This window comes from Ceratotherium simum, chromosome 11 (assembly GCF_057802395.1).
Source record: "Ceratotherium simum simum isolate JZ-2026a chromosome 11, ASM5780239v1, whole genome shotgun sequence".
Taxonomy (NCBI): domain Eukaryota; kingdom Metazoa; phylum Chordata; class Mammalia; order Perissodactyla; family Rhinocerotidae; genus Ceratotherium; species Ceratotherium simum.
Window position 1 is genome coordinate 70705690 of NC_141910.1, and position 26897 is coordinate 70732586.

Sequence of the window (26897 nt, forward strand, 5' to 3'; positions counted from 1 at the left end):
ACCAAAGGGGCATAGTGGCAATGTGGTATATGGTTAGAGGTTCAATCCGATTTCTCAAGCAGGCCCTTTCAAAGTGCAGACAGTGAAAAGGTGAGGCAGGGTGACGAGAAGCTGGGGCTTGGGGACAGGAACATTGGAATTTAGGTTTCCCCAAATGCCCCATATTCCCAGTTTCACACACAACCTCAGCCCATCACTTCCCCCAGTGCCCCTAAGTGGACAGCATCGACCCTTCCCCTGCACCTCCAATCCATCCATCATGCAGCCGGATCTCCCCCTGACCCCTGAAGTCCACTCTCCTCAGGTCACTGTCGTAATCTTCACGGGAGTGGTGTCATCCCTCTCCAGCACACGCTGTCAACTCCGGCCACTCTCTCACTTCGCCAAAGGATAATTCAATTCTTGACCTTCTGCATGCCTCCAACTCCCAAGCTGAGTAGTCTAGAGAAACACACATCACCCTGATTGGGGTCTTTCCATCTGTGGCCACGAGCTTCAGGTGGGCTCTTAATGCTACCAGGTGTTCGTGTGCACCCGCCTCGTTCCAGAGGACTTCTCAATCTGTCACTTGTCTCTGCAAACTCACAACCCCTCCTCCACCATGGCACTCTCAGCTGTGACTCTGTTTCCTATTTCACAAAGAACATACAAGCAATCAGAAGAGAAGTGCAGAGCCTCCTCCTCCGTGCGCCACCACCTCGGCACCCACATATCTGTCAGTCAGTCTATTCCCACCAGGGACTATCTGCGCTCCTCCTGAAGCAAAACCTCAAGAAACGATTTCAGCTACTCTCTGTCAAACATTATCAATGCTTCACTCTCTAGTGAATCATCCATCAGCAAGTAAATATAACGCTAAGGCTTCCAATTAAAAACTAATCACCTTGGCCTTATTTACCCTACCTGGTATCACCCCACATTCTGCTCCCCTTTGCAGCAAAGCTTCTCAAAACAGTTGTCAACAATCTCTACCTCTGATTCCTCCCCTCCATCCTTCCCTCCAAACCCACTCCAATCGGGCTTTTGTTGCCAGAACCACCCATGGCCCACATGGCATTCATCCCAGAGTCAATGCTCGGTCCTCATCTCAGCTGGCCCATCAGCACACTGGACATGGGTCATCACTCCCTCCTCTGAGATGATTTCCTGTGGCTTCCAAGATGCCAGACTCTTTGTGTCCCCTACCTCTCTGCTTGTTCCCTCTTGGTCTCCTTTGCTGGCTCTTCCTCTTCTCTTGCTCCTCATAAAGCTGGAATGTCCCAGGGCCCAAGCCTTGAAACTCTTCTATCACTGGGATCTCATCTGATCTGATTCCCTTACATACCAACCATAGGCCAAAGACTCCCATCAAATCTCCAGCTCAGATCACTGTCTTAAACTATCAGATCTGGATATAACTGCCCACTCAGCATCTCCATCTTGGTGTCATATAATGTCAAACTCAACATGGTCAGAACTCAACTTCTAATCTCTTTTTAATCTAATCTAATCTGCCCTGGTGGTCTAGTGGTTAACATCTGGCGCTCTCACCACCACAGCCAGTTTGTCTCCTGGTCAGGGAACCCCACCACACCACCTGTCTGTTGGTTGTCATACTGTGGTGGCTGTGTATTGCTGTGATGCTAAAAGCTATGCCACAGGGATTTCCAATACCAGCAGGGTCCCCCATGGTGGACAGGTTTCAGCGGAGCTTCCAGACTCAGACAGACTAGGAAGAAGGACCTGGCACCTATTTCCGAAAAAATTAGCCATGAAAACCCTATGAATAGCAGCAGAGCACTGTCTGATACAGCACTGGAAGGAGAGAGGATGGTGCAAAAAGACTGGGCAGAGTTCTGCTCTGCCGTCCACAGGGTCACTAGGAGTCAGAATCCAGTTGACGGCACTAACAACACAAAAATCTTTTTTTGTACCCAAACCTTCTCTACCTACAGACTTCCCCATCTCAGCTGGTGACAACTCCATCTAGCTATGCAAGCTAAAATCCTCAACATCATTATAGATGATTTCTCTTTCTTATGCCCCATGCCCATTCTGCCAGGATATCTTAAGGGCTCTACCTTCAAAATATATCCAGAATGTGACCATTTTTCACTACTTCCACTGCTACCAGTGCAGCAAGCCATCATTATCTCTTGTCTGAATTACTAGCATGGATTTCTCTAATGACCTCTGAATGGTCTCCTGGTCTACCCTCATCCTCCACCCCCCCACATTCTATTCCCAACACAGAGGCCAGAGTGAGCCTATTAAAATAGAATGCATATCCTCTCTCCTCTGCTTAAAACCCTGCACTGATTTCCCATCATAAAATCTAGCATTCGCCCAATAGCCTGCAATGAGAGAGACGGTCAGGTTCCTGCTACCTCTTGGCTCTCCCGACCCCCACACTACTCTCTGCTGGCTTCCCTCCAGCCACCAGGCTTCCTCGGTGTTCCTCCAACACGCCAGCGTGCATGGACTGGCCTTAGGGCCTTTGCACCCACCTTTTCTTCTAACTAAAATGCGCTTGTCCAAGAGGCTAAACGGCTAGTTCCCACAACTTCTTAAATTCATGTTCAAACGTCAGCTTTTTAACAAGACCTCCCTGACTGCTCCATTTAAAACTGCAACCTAACCCACTCCTCTAAACTTGGTCTACTTTTTCTTTTCTTTACAACATTTATGCCTTGTAACAAACATGTAATTTACTTTTTCATGCTGTCAATTGTATATGGTCTGTCTCTCCAAGCATGTCCCCACCTCCACACCCCACTCACACCCAAATAAACTAGAATCTCCAGGAGAGCAGGGGTTTGCATCTATTGTGTTCACTGTGTGTCCTGAGTCAGAATAGTGCCTAGCACAATGCAGGAGCTCAATCCATATGTTCTCAGTGAGTTCATGAAGCAAGGAGACTCTGGATACATCACTTTGATCTAAACCTGTTTCCTGGTCTACAAAATAAGACTAGCAGTATCAAATTCACAAGGCGATTATAAGCAGTAAATGAGAACCCATGTGGAAATCTTTGTAAAGTATTAACTACTATAATAGCTTAACATAATATGTTGAGGACCATCTGTAAAGTTCATTTAGGGGAAGAGTACTAAGTAATTGCTCATATGGTATGGCTTAAGTGGTATTAGAGAAATCCACCCAGGCAGGCCTACAGTCTTTCCTAACAATGGCCTAAGATTCCACTAAGAAGACATAAATGAAAGTTTCCAAGCCTTCATTTTCCAAATTCCAAGTTACCTCTGAGAAGTCCTGGGAGCAGGAGAGGAACTGCCTTCTGGCCAAACCCTGGTGTCCTGGTGTGCTTACGTGCATTCAGCCAGCTCTTTCCCTCAGGACAGACTGCCCATATGGAGAAGTTGGAGAAGGTCTCTGGCACCAGGGTCCCTCCAGACCTGGGGGACAGGGAGCTATCAGACTCAACAGGACGCTCAGCGAGCAAGTTCCAGGGGGAGGGTGGCAAAGTCCATCGTGCTGACTTAGAACCACCCAGTATCAGCCTCCCAAATCTCCAAGCCAGGAGGGAAGGCTACTGATATAATTACTAGAAATCGTATCAGATCAAGCATTTGGAAAATATCATAGCTCAATGGAGAAGGAACTGAAGTTTACTGTAAAAATGACCAAATTCCACCAAGAAGTTAACAGATAAATCCACCAACACAGACAATTCTCAGATGACAAACTGTTCCTGGGTCTCCATTCTGTCCTCTCTTTTTCCAATCATACCAATTCAGCTCTGCCCCAATGAGACTCCTACAGGGAGAGGTTTAAGTCCAGAAAAAAGATTAAGAATAAGGCAAGATTACGTTCATTGTAATCCCCAGGGCAACCACAAAGAAAATAACTAAAAAAATGTATAATAAAATAAAATAAACAACAATGGAATTATAATGGTATACAGTCATGCACTGCATAATGACGTTCTGGCCAACAACAGACCACATACACAATGGTGTTCCTAGAAGATTAGTATCCTACATCCTAGGTGTGTAGTAGGCTATACCATCTAGGTCTGTACAAGTACATTCTATGATGTTCACACAACTACAAAATCACCTGACAATGCAGTTCTCAGAATGTATCTCCACTGTTAAGCAATGCATGACTGTACTAGAAACTATTTAACACAAAAGAAGGAAAATAGAGGAATAAAGAAACACAAAAGACATCAGACCTATAGGGAAATGCAGATATAAATTCTACCTTTTCAGTAATTTCATTAAATGGTATAAACACTCCAATAAAAAGGCAGAAATTGGTAGAATGGATAAAAACTATACGTGGCTACAAGAGACCCACTTTAGAACAGCATCAAAAGGAATAAAATATGAATACATTTAACAAAAGACGTACAAGACTTGAACATTGAAAACTACTAAAACATCATTTAAAGAAATTAAAGACCTAAATAAATAGAAAGACATCCTATGCTCATGGAGTAGAAGACAATATTGTTAGGATAGCAATACTCCCCAAATTGATCTGCAGATTCAATGCAATCCTTATTAAAATCCCAGCTTCTGTTTTTGCAGAAATTGACAAGCTGATCCTAAAATTCATATAGAAATCCAAGAGACCTCGAATAGCCAAAAGACGCTTGAAAAAGAAAAGCAAAGTTGGAGGAGTGACACTTCCTGACGTCAAAAAAAAGCTATAGTAATCAAGACAGTGTGATACTGGTGTAAGGAGAAACATACAGGTCAATGGACTAGGACTGATTGTCCAGAAATAAACCCATGTTTACGGTTAAGTGATTTTTGACAAAGGTGCCATGACAATTCAATGGGTAAATGATAGCCTTTTCAACAAATGGTGCTGACATGCAAAAAATGAATCATGACACAGGCCTTATACCTTTCACAAAAATTAACTCAAAATAGATCATAGATCTAAATGTAAGAGCTAAAATAATAAAACTCTTAGAAGAAAATATAGGAATAAATTATTGTGACCACAGAATAAGCACTAATTTCTTAGATAGGTCACCAAAAGCACAAACAACAAAAGAAAATATAGATAAGTTGGGACCCTATCAAAATTTTAAAATTTTATGTGTCAAAGGAAGCCATAAATAAAGTAAAAATCAACCCACAGAAAGCAAAAAAATATATGCAAATCATATATCTGATAAGAATCTTGTATCCTGAATAAATATAGTACACATATAACTCAACAATAAAAAGACAACCCAAATAAAAAATGGGCAAAGGATTTGAATAGACATTTCTCCAAAATAGATATTCAAATGTCCAATAAGCACACAAAAAAATGCTCAACTTGATTATTAAATTAGGGAAATGCAAATCAAAACCACAATAACATACCACTTCAGACCCACTAGGATGGCTACAATCAAAAGACAGATAATAGCAAGTGCAGACGAGGATGTGGAGAAATTGGAACCTTGCACATTACTGCTGGGAATGTCAAGTGGTGCAGCAGCTTTGGGAAATAGTCTGGCAGCTCTTCAAAGTGTTAAACATAGAGTTGCCATATGACCCAGCAATTCCACACCTAGGCATATACCCAAGAGAACTGAAAACGAATGTCCTCACAAAAACCCGTACACGAATTTTCATAGCAGCATTATTCAAAATAGGCAAAAAGTTAGAAACAACCCAAATGTCCATCAACTGGTGAATGTGTAAGCAAAATGTGATCTATCCATGCAACAGATTTGGCCATAAAAGGAATGAAGTACTCATGCATGCTACACCACGGATGAACTAGGAACACATCATGCTAAGTGAAAGAAGCCAGGCACCTCTTGCAGGAAACCATGCATATGGAATGTCCGGAATAGGCAACTCCACAGACACTGGATGTAGATTAGTGGTTTCTAGGGATTCGGGGTAGGGGAGAATAATGAGTGACTGCTAACGGATACAGGGTGTTTCAGAGGGTACTGAAAATGTTCTGGAATTAGACAGTAGTGATGCTTACGCAACTCTGAATATGTTGAAAACCACTGAATTGTATACGTTAAAATCGTTAATTTTATACCACATGAATTATATCTCAATTAAACTATTATATAAAAAGAAATATACCAACTAGAAAAAATTAAAGAGAATTAAGGCATGATAACTCCAGACTTTCCCAAACTCTCTCTTTGCTCAAGTAGAGCTTCTGCTGATCAGGAAAGCAACACCAGCATCTGAACTTGGCTTATTTTTAGGTGTCTCTGGTCAGGGAACAAAGAACAAAATCAATTCTGTCTTTCTAGTCACTTCAAAGCTGGCATCAGAGAACAGCAAACATTTAAATCTGAGTAGGTATAAGATACATCTCAGTGGATAAACCCATATATCTCGTCGGTAGCTCTTTTACTAAAATGAAAGCTTTGCCCAAATGCAGCCTAAGAAAGTGAATTATCTTGTGATGCTCATGGCCAGGCTCCTGAAGCCTGAAGCCTTCAATGATACAGCTGCAAGCTCCTCCCCACCCCAAACATCACCAGGTCCTGGCCCAGAGCAAGCCTCTTCACCTGTGGAAACTGCTCCTCCTCGGTCATGAACAGCATCAAGACACCAACTCCAGAAAACGTGATCCTGTTTTCTGCAAGTCTATTCTCTGCATTTACTTGGCAATAAGTTTGGACCCTTCAAACGAAAGACAATACAATACAATCTCTTTTACTACATGTTTCTGCCATTCTTCCCGGGTAAAAAGAGCCAGTAAACAGAATTATAATCTTCAGCAGGAAAGAAAAGCTCTGTGCTCAGCTGGTGCACTGACAAGAGGACACTTTTTTAGCTGCATTACACAAAGATTTATAAAGAGCGGCTGCACACAGAGCTCTCCGCCCAGAGGGGTGTGCTGTGAGCCTGTGTGGCTTTCAGGCTGCTGGCAGGTTGCAAAGCCCCCAGTCCCCACCTTTCCAGATCCCTGCTGTCAGGAAGCTGACATGCATTTGCCTTGCCTCAGCACCACACACGGGCGGGAATTAAAGGGCTGCAGCATTTCACCTGGTGGTTTTTCATCCAGATGTTGAATGTACATTGTGGCAGCCTCCAGCCGCGATACAGTTATCCAGGTATCAAGTGTGGCTCTGGTAGCGCTCCGCTTACAAAGCGCAGAGACAGTCAGCGGTCAGTTCTACCTGGTATTTTCCCCCCAGCCCTGCTATTTTCAGGGCTTGGTTCTGCAGAGCTCCAGGAATGCACACACTGGGTTCTACCAGAAACACCTACAGCAAATATTCACCCATTTGTCAATCTTTTTTCCAGCCCTACCACCTGCTGAGATACTGGGTAGGAGAGATACAAAGATGGATAAGACATGTCCCGGCTCTCAAGGCGTTCAGACTGCGTAGGAACATTTATGCCCACACCTCACCCCTTGAGTGATTTTTAAAAAAGCACTATTTTTTGTCACTTGAAGCAAATACAATATACTAAAGTATAGGACATGGCTTCTCATTTCACGAGCATGTACTCCCCTGGTGATTTCAATTTCATTTCAATATAATTTCATTAACTCACTCCTTTATATGAACCGGGATGCTACATCAATTATGCACAAGACTCAACCGGTTGGAATAACCTGAGAAGGTCAACCTGGTGCAAAATATGCATTAAAGAAATTATTTATCTCATTTATTTCTTTCACAAGGTGTATGTATATCAATATATAAACGAGTCTTGTTAGTGAGTTACACATAAGATTATTCTTTGTTAAATTAATTCACCAAACTAAGTACAGCTAGAATCACCAAAACAAGAAGGCTTATGAGAAAAATTAGGGTTAGGAGTCACCACTCAAAACCTTCAGAAGTTTGTAATATATGTCTGTATATACATATATACTCAGGTGTTTTATATATTTATATATATATATATATACACACTAAGATATTTTATACACATATAATATAATAATACACACACACACACACACACACACTGAGATTTATGCAGCAGGACTGCTGGGCCCTGCTGAGGGGGCACTGTGGTCAGACACAAGGCGGCGGGGACCAGGCCGCGCGTTGCCTCCAGCCCCGTGCAGCGGCTCAGGTGCAGGCGCACAGCAGCAGGAAACTGGACTTAACCGAAGCTGGGTTTTGCCAGGTGATTATGAAAAGAGGAGGAAGGACCACATTCCAGAAGAAAGAGGTGTGAGGATGTAAGGGGGGCAGTGAACACTGAAAAGGAAGCAGGGCTGACATCCCAGTGGGGATGAAGTGCTTCTAAAGACCAGGTGCAAAAGGATTAGCTCCAATGAGGGAGGATGGAGATCAGAGCTGGTGCTGGGTGTCCGGATCTCCGAATAATCGGGTATCACTCCGGGAATGGGTAGTTGACAGAGACAGAAGACAGGATGACTGGAATGAGGTCAAGGGAGAAACTGAGGGATCCAGGTTTTGGAAGAATGACCTTCTGTGCAGGTGTAGAAATGGTGAAAGTAGCAACCTGAAGGAAGACAGCAGATTCTTTGGTAAAATCTTCAGTGAATGTGGAGGGGCTGGGGGTCTACAGAAGACTCAGACAGGAAGGAACAGGGATGAGCAAGACTGACGACGGCTCAGGTCTCAAGGGAGCAGGGGAAGTTTAGGGAGGAAGAGGAGCCATGGTCTAGAAGGAACAACAAGAAGCAAGGAGAGTATCGACCCCACCCTGATAAACAGGTTGTCTGAGTGGGGACGGTCACTGACCTCAGCCAAGTGGCAAGTGCAGGATTGGCCAACACACAGTCACTGCACGAGAGGTGTATTCACAGAGGAGACAGGTTAAAGCCCTGTTCACGGTCAGACAGTTGGTCAGTGGCAGCCCAAGTAAGTCCAGGGCAAAGCTACTGCACGAACCCTCTACTCCATGGGGTCTTCTATGTAGAAACCTTACAATACTTCTCTATGGTGTGTCTCCAAACAATTGAAGAAAGATGGGTCATCCGCTAACTACTGCTGGGACAAAGGCTGCACTTGTGGGAAAAAATCAGGCTTGTTTCCTAAGAACGCCTAAGGGTAAAACCACAACTTGACTAGAAAAAAACATGACTAAATCATTTATTACCCAGGAGGCAGGAAGGCCTTTCAAAGCAGACTTTAAAAATAAAAAGTCATAAAGATCCGACTATATAAAAACTGGATTTCTATATGGAAAAAAATACCATAAGCCAAGTAAGAAATAAGTGAAAAGCTTGGGAACATGACTCTCATTTTATGTCATAAAGAATTGATATCCCTAATTGACAAAGGAAAAAACCAATAGAAAACACTGCAATAGAAAAAGAGGCAAAGGATGTGAATAGATAGTTCACCGAAAGAGAAATAGTGATGAACACTTGACAAGATGCTGGATGTCACTCGCAGTTAAAGAAATAGAGTAAAAGATACCATATTTCACCTATCAGATCAGCATGATTAACAATTCAATATTGCTGAATAAAAACAATCCTGTTGAGTGTGTTGAAAAAGGAGTATTCACTTATTTTTTAGGAGTGTAATAGTGGATGCCATTTTGGAAATGATTTGGAAACAGATCAAAATATAAAATACACATACTTTGACCCATGTATGCCACCCTGTGTATTTACTCTATAGGTAGACTGGCAAAAATATTTCATATGTATACAAAAACATATTCTTGATAGCACTCTTTGCAAGAGCAAACAGTGGAAAGTTACTTAAATGCCCATCAAGAGGGACAAGTTGAATAAATAATATGGTGCCATCCATACAAGTGAAGAATGGGCTGGACCTGCAGGTGTTGGTATGAAGAGATGTCTAAGATGCAACAGCAAATAAAAGGCATAGTACAAAACAATTTACATAATCCAATTCGTGAACATAAATTTAAGTTATACACTCACACATATAATTTTTTTTCTAGAAGAATGTAAAAAAAGAAAAATACCTATTGATAATGACTTTAGACTAAAGAAAATTTTATTCTTCATTTTATTCCTATTGAACTTTTTTTTTTACTATCTGCATTTATAACTTTACATTTTTAGAGCTAAAGATTTTTGACGCAGATTACCCACGAGATAATACACCTTGAGAGAAAATAATTATTTTTCTTTGGCCTCAAAAAAGATCACATAAATACACCATATTGCAAACTCTGAATTAAAATCCCACGAAAAGGCCCCATGGCTTTGCATTCTCGGCTCCCTGAAGCAAAGCCTTCGAGCAGGGCCTGCTCTGACATCATCACAGGGGTTAGTTAGTGGAGGCTCTTCCTTCTCCTTCCTGTCTCTTTCTCTCTCCAGAATGAATGGACTTTTAGACCTGATGCCAACTAGTTACCAGCACAGAACACTGCTCATGAAGAGAGAGCCTTCCACTTACCTACAATTTCTTACACACATACACAAAAGGCATCCAAAGGCAACCCCTCAGCTTCTCTCCCATATTTCACTTTCCAAGTCAAGAACCGTCTCTTAGCTGCTGCTGAACTTGCAAGTTACTATTTCAAAAATCAATATAGCTCTATGCATTTCAGCTTATGCAGACACGATAAGTGGAGGTTTTCACATGTGTGATTTGTTTGAGTTTAATATGAATAGAAGTCTTGTCCGGCTCCAATAAAGCCATCTCTGTTTACGGGCATTGTGCACTAATGGTCTTGCACACTGGGGGACACAGAACCCCACAGTTATCCCTTTAAAGCTGTCCTGCAGTTAGTTATTCCACACTTGTCTTCTCTGGGAGAAAATAAAGTACATTCTTCAATAATGGAGATATTTGTCAAATTATAGCTATGGAACAAATTCATTGGGTCATTGACTATCAATTAATTAAATGAGTTCTTTTTTTAATTCTCTTGTAATAAAAGGCATTTGGCTAATTCTACCATCATTCCCGATTCTAAGAAACGACTCATAAAATTGAAGCTGATTCTTAGGTTCAAACTTGCTCACAAAGAGCCGACTGATTCACCCAACTGGATACTGAATTAGGCACAAAATAAGAAGCTTGTTATAGTAGAGGCCTTACCACAGGAAAAAATAGTTTATTTAGAATGGTGAGATAAAACACAGCAACTTGAAAGAACTTAGAAAACAATTCCTTTGATTATGTAGTGTTGAAAAGGAGTAAGGTAGACTTTTATGTGCCAATATGGAAAACTCTCCAAATTTAGTAGGAAAAAACAAAGGCAGTATTTTCCATTTAAAAAGGGAGGTGGAGGGGGGCTGGCATGCAAGTAAATGTAAGAAAGTGGTAGTAGATGCCTCCAGTTCGGGAAACTAAAGGCCTAGGGCAGGAGGAACAACGGCTCCGTAGTGTAAAAGCTTTTTACTGTTAAATTTTTGAATTTTTCATATACCAAATGTATTTTTTACTGAATATAATTTATTGAAATTCACATAACATAAAATTAACCATTTTAAATTTAACAATTCGGTAGCATTTAGTGCATTCACAATGTTGTGCAATCAGCACCTCTACCTAGTTCCAAAACATTTCCATCACTCGAAAATAAAACTCAATCCCCTTTAAGCAGTTACTTTTCACTCCCCCTCTGCCCAATCCCCGGCAACCTGCAATCTGCTTTCTGTGTCTATGGTTTTACCTATTCTAGACATTTCACATAAATGGAATCATATAATATGTGACCTTTTGTGTCTGAGTTCTCTTGTACATCATTTTTAAAAATTTAAATTTAAATAGAATATTTTCTGGAAAAATTCCATCCAACTCATTCATTACGTTTTTTTCAAAAATATTTGAAGGCCTAATATCTGTAATTATATCACGTCCCACAGATAACAGAAAGATGAAACAATCCATGCAAAGTTTATATAGATAATTATTTTCTGCCTAATGGGGCAAAAAGTTATCAGTCAACTGAAAATTCTGAACACCCAACCTATGCAGAACATCTTGCAAAGTATCATGAGTAACTTGGAAAGTTAGATCCCAAGCTGGAAAGGAATACAGGGTTTGTTACATTTTAGTTATAGGTTAGAAAATCAGGACCCACACCCATAAAATTTCCCAGCTTCACACTGCAGTTCTGAGAGCCCTATCTCCATCGGTGCCTGCTCCACTACCACGGCCAACGCCCTCACGGGGCTTATAAATGAAAAAATGACAGCGAGGCAGAATAGCACATATGGGTACAAAATGTGAGGGTTGGAGACTTGAGGTTTCAGCTCTGACGTGTAAACAACCAGGAAGCTGTCAATCACATCCTCATGAGAAAAAGCTGGACACACCAGCTATCAGCCACTTCTTGGAACCATCAGAAAACTGAGGTCACAGAGCAAACCAAGCCCCTGAAATCTAGAGAGGGGTCAAGTCAAAGAGTCACAGCAGAGATCTGCTCACCTAGAGGTGAATCTGCTGGGGCCATAACTGATGGGAACACCTACATGGTAATTTCATGACTTGCTGGATGCTGAGTATGAACTAGCTTGACAGTGAGAAAGAAACTCCTAGGGGCCATAGTCTTGAGGGAACCCCACACTTTTGTGGGTTTGACCTCCAGGAAGCCCACCAGGTACTCACAGTGAAGAGACAAGAAAATGCCATTCCAGGCTCTGGCCAGGGGAAGAGTAACCAGCTGAAATATGCCCAGAGCAGTCACCATAACAAAGGCCCATTCTGCAGGCCCCTCCTCACCCAAGGAAGGACAATGACCCAACTCTAGCCCCTCTAGCCTCCCTGCCTCACCTAAGGAGGGGCAAAATAGCTCAGAAACACTTGTGAAGGCCACAGCCCAGGTACACAGGCCTGCTAAAAGACAGGTTTAGTCCTGAGAGTACAGAATACTCCCCTGCCCCTCGACTTACCTCCCCATTAACAGGGTCCCAGTATGATAACAACGAATTACAGCTGAAAAGAACTGCAAGAAACAGACACTACCTAATGAGGAGTTCTTAGGAAACCCCAAACACAACAGAAGAGACAGAAAAAGGACACTAGAGGAATCTGAAGCCTCTGGCACCTACAGCTTCAGCACACATTAAACACAGCTCAGCTCCTAGCCAGAGTAACATAAAACCTCACACTAAAGGCCTTTTACCTTAGTTCCTACTACAAAATACATCATGCCCAGCTATCAACAACAACAAAAAACCCCCAAAGCATGCTCACAGGCAAGAAAAATCAGTCTGAAGAGACAGAGCAAGCATAAAAATCAGACACAGATGTGACACAGATACTGAATTATCAGAAAATTTAAAATAACTATGATTAATACATTAAGGGCTCTAATGGAAACAGTAGACAAAATGCAAGAGCAAATGGGTTATATAAGCATAGAGATGGAATTTTAAAGAAAGAATCAAAGGAAACGCTAGAATAAAAACACTGTAAAGAATGAAGAATGCCTTTGTCAGCCTCATCAATAGAGTGAGCACAGCCAAGAGAAAAATCAGTGAGCCTGAAGAAAGGTCAACAGAAAGTTCCCAAACTAAAATACAAACAGAAAAAAAAATGTATAAAAAAAAAAAAGAACAGAACATCCAAGAACTGTAAGATAATTTCAAAATGTATAACATATGCATAATTGGAATACCAGAAGGAGAAGAAAGAGAGAACACAGCAGAAAAATATTTGAAGCAAGAATGGCCGAGAATTTTCCAAAATCAATGACAGACACAAAATCCAGATTTAGGAAGCTCAGAGAACATCAAGCAGAAAAAATAGCAAAAAATGTATACCTAGGCATATCATAGTCAATTACAAAAATCAAAGACTAAGAGAAAATATTGAAAGAAACCAGAGAAGGGGAAAAACATTGTAACTATGGAGGAGCAAAAACAAGAATTAGATCTGACTTCTCTCCAGAAACCAAACAAGCAAGAAGAGAGTGAAGTGAAATATTTCTAGTGTTGAACGAAAAATAATACCAACCTAAAATTCTATTTCCAGCAAAACTATCCTTTAAAACTAACGGAGAAATAAACACTTCCTCAGAGAAGCAAATATTGAGGGAATTTGTTACCAGTTGTTCTGCCTTGCAAGAAATGTTAAAACTTCTTCAGAGAGAAGGAAAATATGTTAGAAACTAAGACCAATATAAACACAGGAAGAGAAAGAAAGAATAAATGAAGGTAAAATAAAATATTTCCTTCTTCTTATTCTTAATCGATCTAAAAGAAAACTGTTTAAAGCAGTAATAACAACAATGTATTGGGTGACAGCATATGGATAAGGGAAAGGAACAACAGCAATGTCATAAGGGGAGGCAGAGAAGAATCAAGGACACTCTGTTATAAGATGCCATTACTACATATCAAGTGGTATAGTATATTATTTGAAAGTGGACTTAGTTTAGTTAAAAATATATATACTGAAAACTCTAGGGCAACCTCTAAAAATTTTAAGAAGAAATATAAGTGATATGCTAATAGAGGAGATAAAATGATGTTATATAAAATGCTCAGGGAAACAACATGTGTTGGAGAGGATGTGGAGAGAAGGGAACTCTCATACACTGCTGGTGGGAGTGCAAACTGGTGCAGCCACTATGGAAAACAGTATGGAGATTCCTCAAAAAATCAAGGATAGAACTACCATATGATCCAGCCATCCCACTGCTGGGTATTTATCCAAAGAACTTGAAAACACCAATTTGTAAAGGTACATGCACCCATGTGTTCATTGCAGCGTTATTCACAATAGCCAAGACTTGGAAGCAACCTAAGTGCCCATCAAGGGACGAATGGATAAAGAAGCTGTGGTATATATACACAATGGAATACTACTCAGCCTTAAGAAACGATGAAATCCAGCCATTTGTGACATCATGGATGTTCACTGAGGGTATAATGCAAAGTGAAATAAGTCAGAGGGAGAAGGTCAAATACCGCATGATTTCCTTCATTAAGTAGTAGATAATAACAACAATAAACAAACACATAGGGACAGAGATTGGATTGGTGGTTACCAGAGGGGAAGGGGGGAGGGAGGAGGGTGAAAGGGATAATTCGGTACATGTGTGTGGTGATGGGTTGTAATTAGTATTTTGGTGGTGAACATGATGTAGTCTATGCAGAAATAGAAGTACAATGATGTACACCTGAAATTTTTACAATGTTATAAACCAATGTTACTGCAATAAACAAAAAGTTAAAAAAATAAATAAATAAATAAATAAAATAAAATGCTCAGAACCAGAGAAGTCAGCAAAAGAGGGAGGAAAAACACCCAAAGAACAGAAGCAATGGATAGAAAACAATTATAAACACCATAGATATTAATCCAACTATATCAATAATCACTTTAAATGTGAATAGTCTAAACATACCAGTTAAAAGATAGAGATTTTCAGAGTGGATACAAAAGCAAGACTCAACTATATATTGTCTAAAGAAACCCACTTTAAATAAAAGGACTCAGGTTAAAAGTAAAGGGATGGAGACAGATATACCATGTTAATGCTAATCAAAAGAAACCTGGAGTAGCTACGTTAATTTCAGAACAAGAAAGATCATCAGGGATAAAGAGGGACATTACATAATGATAAAGGGTCAATTCTCCAAGAAGATACAACAACACTAAACATGTGTGCACCTAACAACAGAGCATCAAATACACAAAGCAAAAACAGACAGACCTGTAAGGAGAAAGAGACAAATCCACTATTATAGGTGGAGGCTTCACCACTCCTCTCAGTAACTGACAGATTCAGCAGGCAGAAGAAAATCAGTAAGGACACAGTTGACCTGAATAGTACTAACAATGAACTTGATTTATTTGACACATAGAATATTCCATCCAACAACAGTAGAACACACATTCCTCTAGCTCACATGGAACATTCCAGGCCATAAAACACACTTTAACAAATTAAAAAAAAAACAGAAATCATACAAAGTATGCTTTCACATCAAAATGGGATTAAATTGGAAGAATAGTTTAACAGAAAGATGGCTGGAAAATCCCCAAATACCTGGAGATTTAACAGCACACTTCTAAATAACACATGGGCCAAAGAAGAAGTCTCAAGAGAAACTAACAAACATTTTGAACTGAATGAAAATGAAAATGCAACTTATCAAAATGAATAGAATGTAGCAAAAGCAGTGCTTACAGGGAAATTTATAGCATTAAATGTATATATTAGAAAAGCAGAAAGATCTAAAATCAGGACTCTAAGCTTCCTCTTTAGGAAACCAGAGTAAGAAGAGAATTTAAGCCTAAAGCAAGCAGAAGAAGAGACATAACACAAACAGGAGCAGAAATTGATATAATCACAAATAGGAAAACAAGAGAGAAAACAACAAAATTAAGAGCTGGTTCTTTGAAAGATAATAAAATTGATAAACGTATAGTCAGGCTAAAATTGTGCAAGTTAAGACGGTATATGAAACATACGGGTCTGAGCCTTCAATAAGAACAGGGTGCATGGCTAACCTCAGCCCAAGCCACGTCTCTGCTCTGTCTACCAGCAATGCCATGGTTTGCTCACATTTCCCCAGAAAATTTAGAAGAAAACAACAATCAGAAAAGAAAAGTAGAGAAAGGAAGACATAAGGCATTCTTTCTTTTAGGCTGTCCTATCCTTAGCTGAAAAGCTAGAGAAAATATTAACCACCTCGATGGGTCTAATACTTTCCATGTTTGTAGACCAGAAGGGCAGTATTTTACTCAACCAGGAAGTGTTTTCAAGATGGAATTTGAGTGTTTTGGTCAGTGTTTGTCCAAGTTCCCACAGCCCTCACCGCTTCCTCACATCTCACACCTGGCTGCCTGCCTCCCTGTGGAACTAATTCCAACAGGTTATTTGTGATTCTGCCTTTTGGACAGGCCTTAAATGTTTATCTCTAAATTTTCTTATTCCCGAATTATTTACTCCTCAGAGTAGCCCCGAAAAAGAAGTAACCCTAAGACCATTCTCACTTTTTAGGTGAATAAAATGGGAACAATTACAGAGAGGTTAAAGTCTTTGCAGAAGATTCAAATGGGATCTGAAGTCTGGAGCAGGATTCTAAGCCCCTGTCCCTGTGGTCTTGCTGCATTCAGCTCAATGAGTGACCACAACCACTGGGCACTGGATGACCTGGACTTCGTGGGGCCACACTGTCACGGTTCTGACATTAACTGTCATTGCTCAGATCTGCAGGGGCATGATATAAAAGTATGCCTGAAAAAGCCCCCCTTCAGGAAAAATGTTGGGGTTTGTATTGCTTTGTTTTGTTTATTAGTAACAGGAGGGTTTTCTCTTTGTATGTTACTCATTTCTCTTCAAGCCCACTGTGGCACAATGTCCAGTTGAGACACAGCGTCAATTTATTTGTTGAAATATACATTTGTTGTGTATGAAGTAATAAAATTTGTGTGTATTGGTGGGCAGAATTTACAATTAACCAATTTTTAAACTAAAATCATTTATTTCACTATAAAATGAAATATTACCACAATAAAAATATCAAAAACAGAAAAAAATGTCACAATACTTGTGAGTTATGATTCCTTTCCTCAGCATATTTTCCATGTTTGTAGACATATTGTATATACAATTTGGTCTCATAATTGTTTTCATTTAATGATACATTATAAACATTTTCCCATGTCCACAATCTCAGAAATCTGATGTAATTAGAGCAGGATATTTACTTAACCATATTTAGATGGTTTCCATTTGGGGCTATTATTAAAAAAAAAAGAAGAAGAGAAGCATTTGTGCGTGAAACATTTATTTTTCTCCACATTTAGTATCATTTCCTTGAGCTAGATTCCCCAAAGTGCAACTGTCTGAAATAATCATGCAGTTGCAAATAAAAATCATGCATTTATCCTTAAGCCATACCTTCCCCCAGTTTAGGCCTAGAAATTCATTCTTCCTGCTGAGGCAACAGGATTTATATTTAAATGCTTCCAGCTCTGCAGCAGAGCCCACTTGATCACGCTAGCAAATGTTCCTTTTAGCTAATTTCTCTTGGAAAAAAAATTTTAAACAATAATAATTTCATGTTTACCAAGAAAATCCTTATCTTACCACCCAAGGCATTTATTATCACATAATGGTAGTTATATTGTAACTAGACTGATTTCTAGAGAAACAGTATGGTGTAGATAATGTATATAGAGTCCATACAAGGAAAGATCCAAATATAATTTAAACTAAAATCATACAAACCAGGTTTGCAGCTTCTGGATGATTATTTTTATTAGCAGCTCAGCTAAGGGTTTTTGCCATTTGGGGTCAGTTTACAGACGCCAGTGGTTTTAAAAACCACCATATGTTGGTGTTTCAGGAAAAAAGAAAACATAAACCTTCAGGCAGGATCTTAATGTTGTTTATTTTTTTAAAAAATGTACTGGATTCAGTTAAAAGTTTAGCACACTGTAGCTGAATGTACCAGGTCCTGTGCTGGGAATTCAAAACTGAGTAAGACACGTCTCTTTCCTCTAGGAGCCCAGCCTGCCCTACATTCACCCCAAGAAGATGTGACCAATAAATATCAAAGTCTGAGTCTCATCTCCACTGTCAAGGAGTGTTGGAAAGAAGACAAAAGCATGCAGGGCAGTACTTAATTCAGGGATGTTTTATTCCAGGGGCCTCACCTCACACCCATCACGCCAACCACTAAAGAGCATCCCGATTTCAGGTTAAACATAATTTCTATGTAACTGTGCCTTGAGTTTCAGTTGACTAAATGACTGTTATATTTTGTTAACATAATATGACACACGCGTTAACATCAATTCTGTTTTTTTTTTTAATACTTTGGAGCTAATAGTTCTTTTCAAGATTTAAAAATATTCAATTTTGCAAGGCTCGTGGGCCCTAGGCACCATGCCTGACATGTCCAGGGAGTAAAAGGATGCTGACTCAATTCCATGTCATCCAGTAAATGCCAAAGCAGCGCAGGGACATGGCGAGGCCTGAAGAGGCCACGCAGAGCTCCTGGGAAGCGACAGTAAAGAGGATCTGCAGGATAAGCCAGGACGACTGTCAGAGAAAGCACGGGAAAGCTGGGAGGGAATCAGGGAAAGCTGGGAGGCTGGGATGCAGGAGAAAGCAGGTGATGGGGGCAGGATGCCCTGGACCACGGGGATATACGTCAGGTGACAGCAGGAAATGCAGCCAGGCAGGGAGAACAGGCTAGAGAATGGAACAGACCTACAAAAGCCACAAGTCTGCAAGATGCAGAAGAAAATACTGGGCAGCTACGAAAGCAGGGATGCAAATGAAGAAAGCACCGCTGCCAGCAATGAAGCAAGCACCATTGAGGAGGTCAGCCAGAGAACAGGATCTGGGTGAAAGGCCAGCGAGCTGCAGGGCAACACATCCAGTGACTGTAAGAGTAAGTCAGGACATGCTGAGACAGGCCAGGCGCAGGTGGTAGCATTCACAAAGAGATATGTACGGGAGAGGTTCCTCTCGGCCAGTCTTCACTGGGCACATATGGAAGATTTGGCGGGTGCTTTTGACTCGATCCTTGAAGGAGGGCGGGGAGAATGCCAAGGTTCAAGGAGAAACACAGTGGAAGCTGTGAGAGAGACAGGTGGACTCAGAGGGGAAGTCAGGAGTTAACCTGAGGCGAAGGTGCAAGTCAAGGGAGATTCCAAACCAGCGATCGAGGAGTTTTGTAAGGAAGAGCGTTAGGTTCATCTAACCCAAGCCCCTCATGTTATACATTCAGAAAAAAAGTCCAAGGACTTTTGCATCTGAATTGATACTGAAGTGAGCTGAGTTAGGTCAACAGTTCAGTCTGAGAAGGTGTCCAATGGACCAGGTCAGGCAGGAATCTTGAGTGTTCACGACTAAACTCAAGACACGAAATGAGAGCTGTCGAGTGGCACTGAAAACACGGCACACACCAAGACCAGACAGGCTACCGTGTGGCCCTTCAGTGCAGGTAAGCCCTGTCCCAGGGCCGCACGCTCTCGAGAAAGGGACAGAGCTGGTCAAAAGGCCTGCTGACCTCGAAAGAAACACACTTCTCCAAGATGTCTGAGGAAATACAAGGTGAGCTGCACATGTAATTTTAAATTTTCTGGTATCTATATTAAAAAAAGGAAATAAGAAAGAGAAATTAATTGTAGTAATATAGTTTGTTTAACTCAATATAGTCAAACGCATTTTGACATGTAATCAATATAAAAGTTATTACTGAGATATTTTACATTCTGTTATTCACCTAAGGTCTTGGAAACTAGATGCTTTGCTCACTCACAGCACAGCTCACTTGGGACTGGCCACAGTTCAAGGGCTCGGGGGCAGTGAGCGGCGCCTGGACAGCCTCGCTCTCGATCCGCACTCCCCTCTGCCTGTCTGCATTTGGTTTGCTCTCGCTGTACCAGGAAGAGGTCCTACCCTCCCCAGATAAACACAGTCCTTGAGAGAGAGGCCTTATCTGCCAGGCCAGCAGGACACAGCCCAAGGCCTCCAATTAGTGGCCTCTGTGGGCAGTCGATCTGGTCCTCCAAGAGAAAAAGCTGAACCAGCTGCACGTGGCTGGAGACTGAGAGAAAACAAGGTCACTGTCAAGGCAGCAGGGCTCCGGGCCAAAGGGGAAAGAATCCTGGGAGCGATTAAAGTATTAACAGATAAGAACTGTCCCCTTGGCCACTCTGCTGCGGGAACAGCACATTCATTTCAGGACAAACTGGAAACATTACCTTCTGAGAGGTATTCACGTCAACGCATTCCATAGCCCAGTGCCTGGCTTACGGTGGGGGCTCAGTAAATATTTATTCAGCATATTAAAAACCATGTACTTTAAATTTTGAACTATTTCACAAATAGGAGAAATGGAGAGTAAGCCACATTGCTGGATGAACAGGGATTCCTATGTGTCCCAGCTGGTTGTTTTCACTAGAGTGAAACTGGAATTTATAAAATTCCAAAAGTTTAATCTCTTAATACCTGCCCTGTTGATTACAGAACGCCATACCCTGTTTTGTTCTAGAAGGCCTCACGAGCCCCCTTCCCTCCCTCTCTGCATGTCCTCACCATCCCTGTATATCCCCAAATCTGCCTTTGAACCCCCAGCACCAAGGAGGTTGTGCCAAATGAATAGGTAAATGAACAAGAGAAAGAATGAATGGATGAGACTGTTTCTGGACTCAAATGTCTTTGAAGGGAAAAGATGCTTATTAAGTTCAACAAAGATTTACTGAGCACCTACTGTGTGCCAAGCACTGTCCAGGGGCCAGAGGGAAACGGAAATGAACAAGACAGAATTGTGGTTCCCAGCCCTCACTGCAACCAAATGTTCATGGAAGGCAGAGGTGTGCAGAGACCATATCGGCACAACACCGAGAACAAGCAAGCCATGTGCACGCAGGTCTGGACATCATCCTGTAGGGATTCCTCCCTCTCCAAGAAGAGCAGGTAAGAGAAGAAAAAACCATTTACCAAACCTGAAACCTGAGCCTGCCCACGCACCACACTGGGCGGGGTTTTCTGCTCTGTCTCATCCAGTCCTCTCAAGGATGCTCCTCCCAGCTCTTGCAGCCTCTCACTTTCTCAGCGTCTCTTACTCCCGGGTGTTGCCACACATCCCAGCTCCAGCCAGCAGGACAGGAACAGAGGCGGCTGTGGTGCTTTGGGAAAAGCTTGTTCTTTCCTGATAATAAGGGACAGATGTAGCCGACACCATCTCCCCCCACCTCTACTGCAACCTTAAACACAGATGTGAGCTGGCAGCCATGGAGAGCCATCTGGACGCCAGGGCGACCAGCGTGAGGGCAAAAGATACATGCTAAGGACACGGAGCAACAAGAGGACATGGGTTCCTGGTAACAGCCCAGGGCAGCTGCACCAGTGCCGGCACCCACCCCCTCCATGCCTTGTCTCTGGGAAACAGAAAGCCGTCTGTGTAAGTCCTTGTTACTAAGTGCCCTGTTGCCAGTCAAACACACAGTAACAGACAAATACATACAAGCATGTACTACCTGGCACTGGCAGATATTTGTTGAATTGTGTGACTCCCAGTATCTGCGAATGTGACCTTGTTAGGGTCTTTGCAGATGATCAAGTTAAGATGAGATCAATAGAGTGGGCCCCACTCCAGTATGACTGGTGACTAGCCATTTTTGCCTGTCTTAGTCCATTCATACAATTACAGCCAACAGCCAAATAGAATGGGTGGCTTATAAACAACAAACATTTATTTCTCACAGTTTTTGGAGCTGGGAAGTCCAAGATCAAGGTGCTGGTGGATTTGGTGTCTGGCGAGAGCCCACTTCCTGGTTCATAGACGGCCATCTTTTCATGGTGTCTTCATATGGCAGAAGGGGCAAGGGAGCTTTCTGGGGTCTATTTTATTTTTAAAAATGGGCACTAATCTCATTCCTGAGGGCTCCACCCTCTTGACCTAAACACCTCCCAAAGGCCCCACCTCCTAATACCATCCCTTTAGGGATTAGGTTTCAACATACGAATATGGGGCATACGACACTGAGACTACAGCATTGCTTCTATGCATGAGGACACCACGAGCGAAGTTGTGAAGATATCAGATGGGGAGGAGGGTAAAATACAGGCTGACACAGAGGCAGTTTCTTAAGGTCCCATGAGGTGATAGAATAATAATACCTTTTTTCTTCTTTTTTCTATTACATCCGGCCCTATCCACCAGTCTGCTGGCCTCTCCCAACCAGAATGCCTCAGTTCTCAGGGCCCGTGGGTAACGTCTCATTGAGACGTAAAGAAGAAAGAAGCAACTGTGGTATCTGTAGAGAGCCAGCTCTGTCTCATCCACAGGGCCTGGGACTGCCTCGCCCCTGCCAAGTGATTAGGAAGAAACACACAGTTTTAGCCAACACATTCAGATCTGGAGGCGCCAGCTCTGAAAGTCTTCTGGAAGCTCTTTTTATCCCATTGTCCTAGGACTATTATGCACCAGTGCATGTGCTACCAAGAAGTACTGTGTGGCAACTGGGGCTGTCAGGAAAAATTAATTTATGGGACCATTTGTTTCTTTATGTTCTCAATCGCATAACAAACGGCTGGTTCCCAGAATCTCTGCAAGCCTTCACACTCTCCAAGGCTAAGTTCTCTCGGAATACACACCCTATGTGAGGCTTCTGAGCCTCATGCAAAATGGCACCAGAGACCAAAGGAGAAGGTAAGTCACTCAAGACATGGATTCCACAGAGACAGAGAATACGCTGAATTCCATGAATTACTGTGCACGCACTTTATAGCATCTTTAGCACCTATTCTTCAACTCCCATATAAGAACCACATGACTCGATGGCCCACACTGTATTTACCTGGCAAAAAGACTTTCTAGGAACTCTGACACCTCTTTACCTAGAGCACTCCAATCTTTCATTAGAAAGATCTACACTCTTAAGGCTGATTAAGCCCCACCTCCCTCTCCTTTCCCCGGGCCCTCCCACCGGCCCTGACCCAACATCCTCAAGAACAAATCCCGCTTGGTCCCAAATCTTTCGTCCCCTTCCACGCCAGCATGCAGCACCCTCTTCTCTGTTCTCCCCTCCTCTTCGAAGTCTACCCACATTCACTCCAGTTGCCGTCAGTCATTTCCATCCACTCCACCAGAGTTCCCATAACACACACTTGGATGAGCACATTCTGGTCCTTGTGGGTCGCTGTCCCCTCATCGCAGCTCGCCTGCTGGACTAGGAGCACTGCAGGGCAAGGCCCGCTTCTCCTGCCCCATCCTCCTCTGCACCACAGAGTGCCTCTAGGTACAGGACCACCTCCAGCCAGCCCACACAAGGCTCGCCATCCGTGTGAGACACTGGAACTGGCGTTGTCTGATGTCTGCAAGATCACAGGAGCCAGACTGGTAAGGGCTTCCTCTCTGCATCCCAGGCCACCAGGGCCAGACGCTCCGGTCTTCACCCTCCAACCTAAGCCAGCATTCCCACCCACTTCTCATTCAGCTTCTTACAGTCCTGAGGTGTGTTGCTCTGTGGCCTGACCTCCCAAAAAGAGACCCATATCTTGGGATTTGCTCAGATCCTGCCAGAGCACAGAATGTAAATGCGAATCCCATTTCCTCATTGATAATCCGCCCACAGCTTCCCTCTTGAAACCTGGGGCAGATTATCTTGTATTTAATCACTTCACAAAAATGCATTTAGAAAGAGCATGATAAGGCACCAAGGGAATGCAAACATGAGTAAGGTCCTGCCCATGTAGCACTTATAATGTAGTAGAGGAAACAGGACCGTCACATATATCACTACAATTAGATTAGAGAGTTTTAAGTGCAACTACAGGTTTTGAAAAAGAGTTGCTATGGAAGCACCTGGTAGAGAGGACGTTTCCACTCGCAGACGCAGAGGGGAGAAAGAGGAAGCAGGGGCCTGGATGGGAGGGGACCTGGCTGGAGCCTTAGGCCTGAGGTGCACCCTCCTCCTTGCTCCACACGCCTCCAGGCTGTAAGATGTCAGTACTAGAGAAGCAGCTCCACAGTCCCCACACTAATGCTCCTATAGCTTTAAGAAAAAGGCGTCATGTGTGCTGAGCCTGGAAGGGTCATCAGGAATTTGGCACATGGAGATGGGAGAATGTCCCAGGGCATAAGTGTGGAGGCTGTTGAGAGATCAGTGCTAGAAAGACAGGCTGGAACCAAGTGGTGGGGAATCTCGAAATCTCAACCCAGAGGCACGTCGTGACTTAACAGGCAATGGTGTCTCAGCGGGAAAGTGACAAGAGGTCAGTGGAGAGAATAAGGAGGGACAACACTGGATCGTGGCACTGCATCCCAGGACAGCTGAACACCACCTGCTCTGACACCGCCTTCAAGACACCTACTGAAGAGAACGTTTCACCTTGAGGAAGAAGGGGTCACTTGACTGGAGGTCTGCACATTTCTGTGAAGGGGACACCCCCCACCCACAAAGTGGAAGAGAGTGACAGCCTTTCTGACCAGCAGGCTGCCCTTCCTGCAGGGGATGTGGGCAAGCCTCACTGGGGAGGGGCCAGCAGGGGATGGCAAGGGGTGCCATTCTGGAACATGGGAGCGCCTGCAAGCAAGCCAGAGATGGACGGCGAGTGGGGAGGGTCATACGCTGCCTCGTCGCTGGCCAGTTAATGTGTCCTGGGTGCAGAGACAGACTGTAAGGGGACGGCTGGCTGCATGGCTAACAGGAGGCCAGTGGAAGTCAGGCAGGCATGCTCTTCTTGTTCAACGCAGTCTGCACAGCCCCACCTCCCTCCAGATAACCTTAAAACGCTGCCGCTCCAACATCAAGCATGCCCTGTTCCACGAAAACCCACCCTTTGGAAGCCAAAAAGTGTCCCAGGGAAACCATTATGTAAGAGGCATTCTAAGGACAGACACAAACCCTGTTTAACCAACAATCCAACTGACAGACGCTGTCAATACCCACGTTCTGGATGTGAAATCCTCCCCTTTGCTCCACTAGCTCTGCACTGGGTTCCTGCCCACAGAGCTGTGCTGGAAGGAGCAGAAGTCACCCAAGCCTGCACTGCCACTTCCTTCCCTTGGGCTCACTTCCAGCTCAAAGGTTCTCACCCGCAGGCTGCAGGCTGTTATCGCCGGGGAATCATGCCAGCCTTGCTCAGGTGACTCTGAAGACAGAGACACGTTCCGGGTTGTAAAAGCAGCAGTCGCTGCCTGTGGGTCCCCGCAGCTTCCCAGAACCCTCTCACCTCTACCAAGCAGACCTGGGGGTGGGACGGGGATTGAGGGAATACTTACAGGGACAGAGGCTCCAAAACCAAACAGTGAAAACCCCACCTTCAGAGACAGCCGGCCCAACCTCGAACACGACAGTGGCAGAGCAGCAGCCTCACTGTGCTGGCTCCAAGTTCCCTGCCCCCCAGGCTGTTTCTTGCTGTTCCCAGGCCCAGAATCTGACCTGGACCCCCCAGTTAGCCTGGCTAACCTGGACTCATCCTTGACATCCTAGCACGGCATCACCGGCTCCGGTTGCTCTCCTCACCACCGGGCAGAATGTGGCGCCCCTCCCACGCCCCACTGCACTCTGCACCCCGACCCCACTGCTAGAACAATCTGTCAGCGTGGTGGCTTCCGTCCTGAGACACAGCCTCCTGAAGGGCACAGAATATAGCCTTTTCTGCAGGACTCTGAGCTCAACACCAGGCTTCAACCTTTACCACGTGCGTGGCCTTGGACGACGACACAACCGCTCTTCGCTGCACCTCTCTCCTTTGTAAGCTGGGGACAGTAGCACTACCTGTGCGGCCTGTCCTGTGGGGCTGTGTGAGGCCTGAATCCACAGCCATGCACTGCACCTCCTACCAGTGCCCAGTAATGGGAAACACTAAATGAATAGTAACTACTCTCTCCTCTCTCTCCAGGGTCACACTTTAGAAGACTGGAAGATATTGGTTGACACACTTCTGCATCCTATCCAGGAACTTATTTTTCTCTATAACACTGTATCCAGCTGGTCAATTTGCTCCCTAGAGAAAGCCCTGCTCTCAGAGTCTGCAGGCCATTCGGGAAACAGGTTCCAATTCAGGTTCTAGATTCCAGGAATGAAGGAGGATGGGGACTCTCATCACCAATGAACCACCCTCTTCAAAGTCTCATCTCTCAACATAACACCTTTGAGAAAAGCCACTCTTTTTGCAAAAGTCCTTACAAAGGCTTGCATTTGGTGAGTAGTTCTAAAATATTGATTCTCCTGGAAAAGACCTTTAAGTCAACACATTTTTATTTCAGGATCTTGGAAATCATTTAGACCAACACCTTAGTCTTACAGCTGAAGGAACTGGGGGCATGCAAGGAGGTGAAGACCCTTGCCCAAGGTCACACAGGTGGGTCAGAGAGTTGTACAAACTCTGTCCTTCAGCCCTAATTCCCAGCAGGTATGTGAACAGTTGCTTCAATTTAATTTCTTTCTCTAATTAAGAAAAGGTATTCATGTGTGTCAGTAGTGCAGAAACAAAAGACAGAGGAGGCTGGTTTGGAAATGATTACCTCAAATGACTTTTCTAGTCTTAAAGAAAGGCACCTTCAACTTGGTTCTTGGATCTCCAAGGTAGGAAGGTACCCAGAGTGAATAAAACATTCCATGC

At 43.2% G+C, this 26897-nt stretch overlaps 1 protein-coding gene across 2 annotated transcripts in view; it reads right to left on the reverse strand.

Moving 5' to 3' along the window:
- Positions 1-26897, reverse strand: part of RNF144A (ring finger protein 144A) — a 121687-nt gene that overhangs the window by 92238 nt on the left and 2552 nt on the right. Inside the window, exon 1 of one of the 2 annotated variants that reach the window (XM_004436446.3) lies at positions 3238-3306. The exons of the other annotated variant lie outside the window; for it this stretch is intronic. The gene's annotated coding sequence lies outside the window, so the exon portion shown is untranslated. Of the gene's footprint in view, positions 1-3237; positions 3307-26897 lie in introns of those variants that run through there. 2 annotated transcript variants of the gene reach the window in all.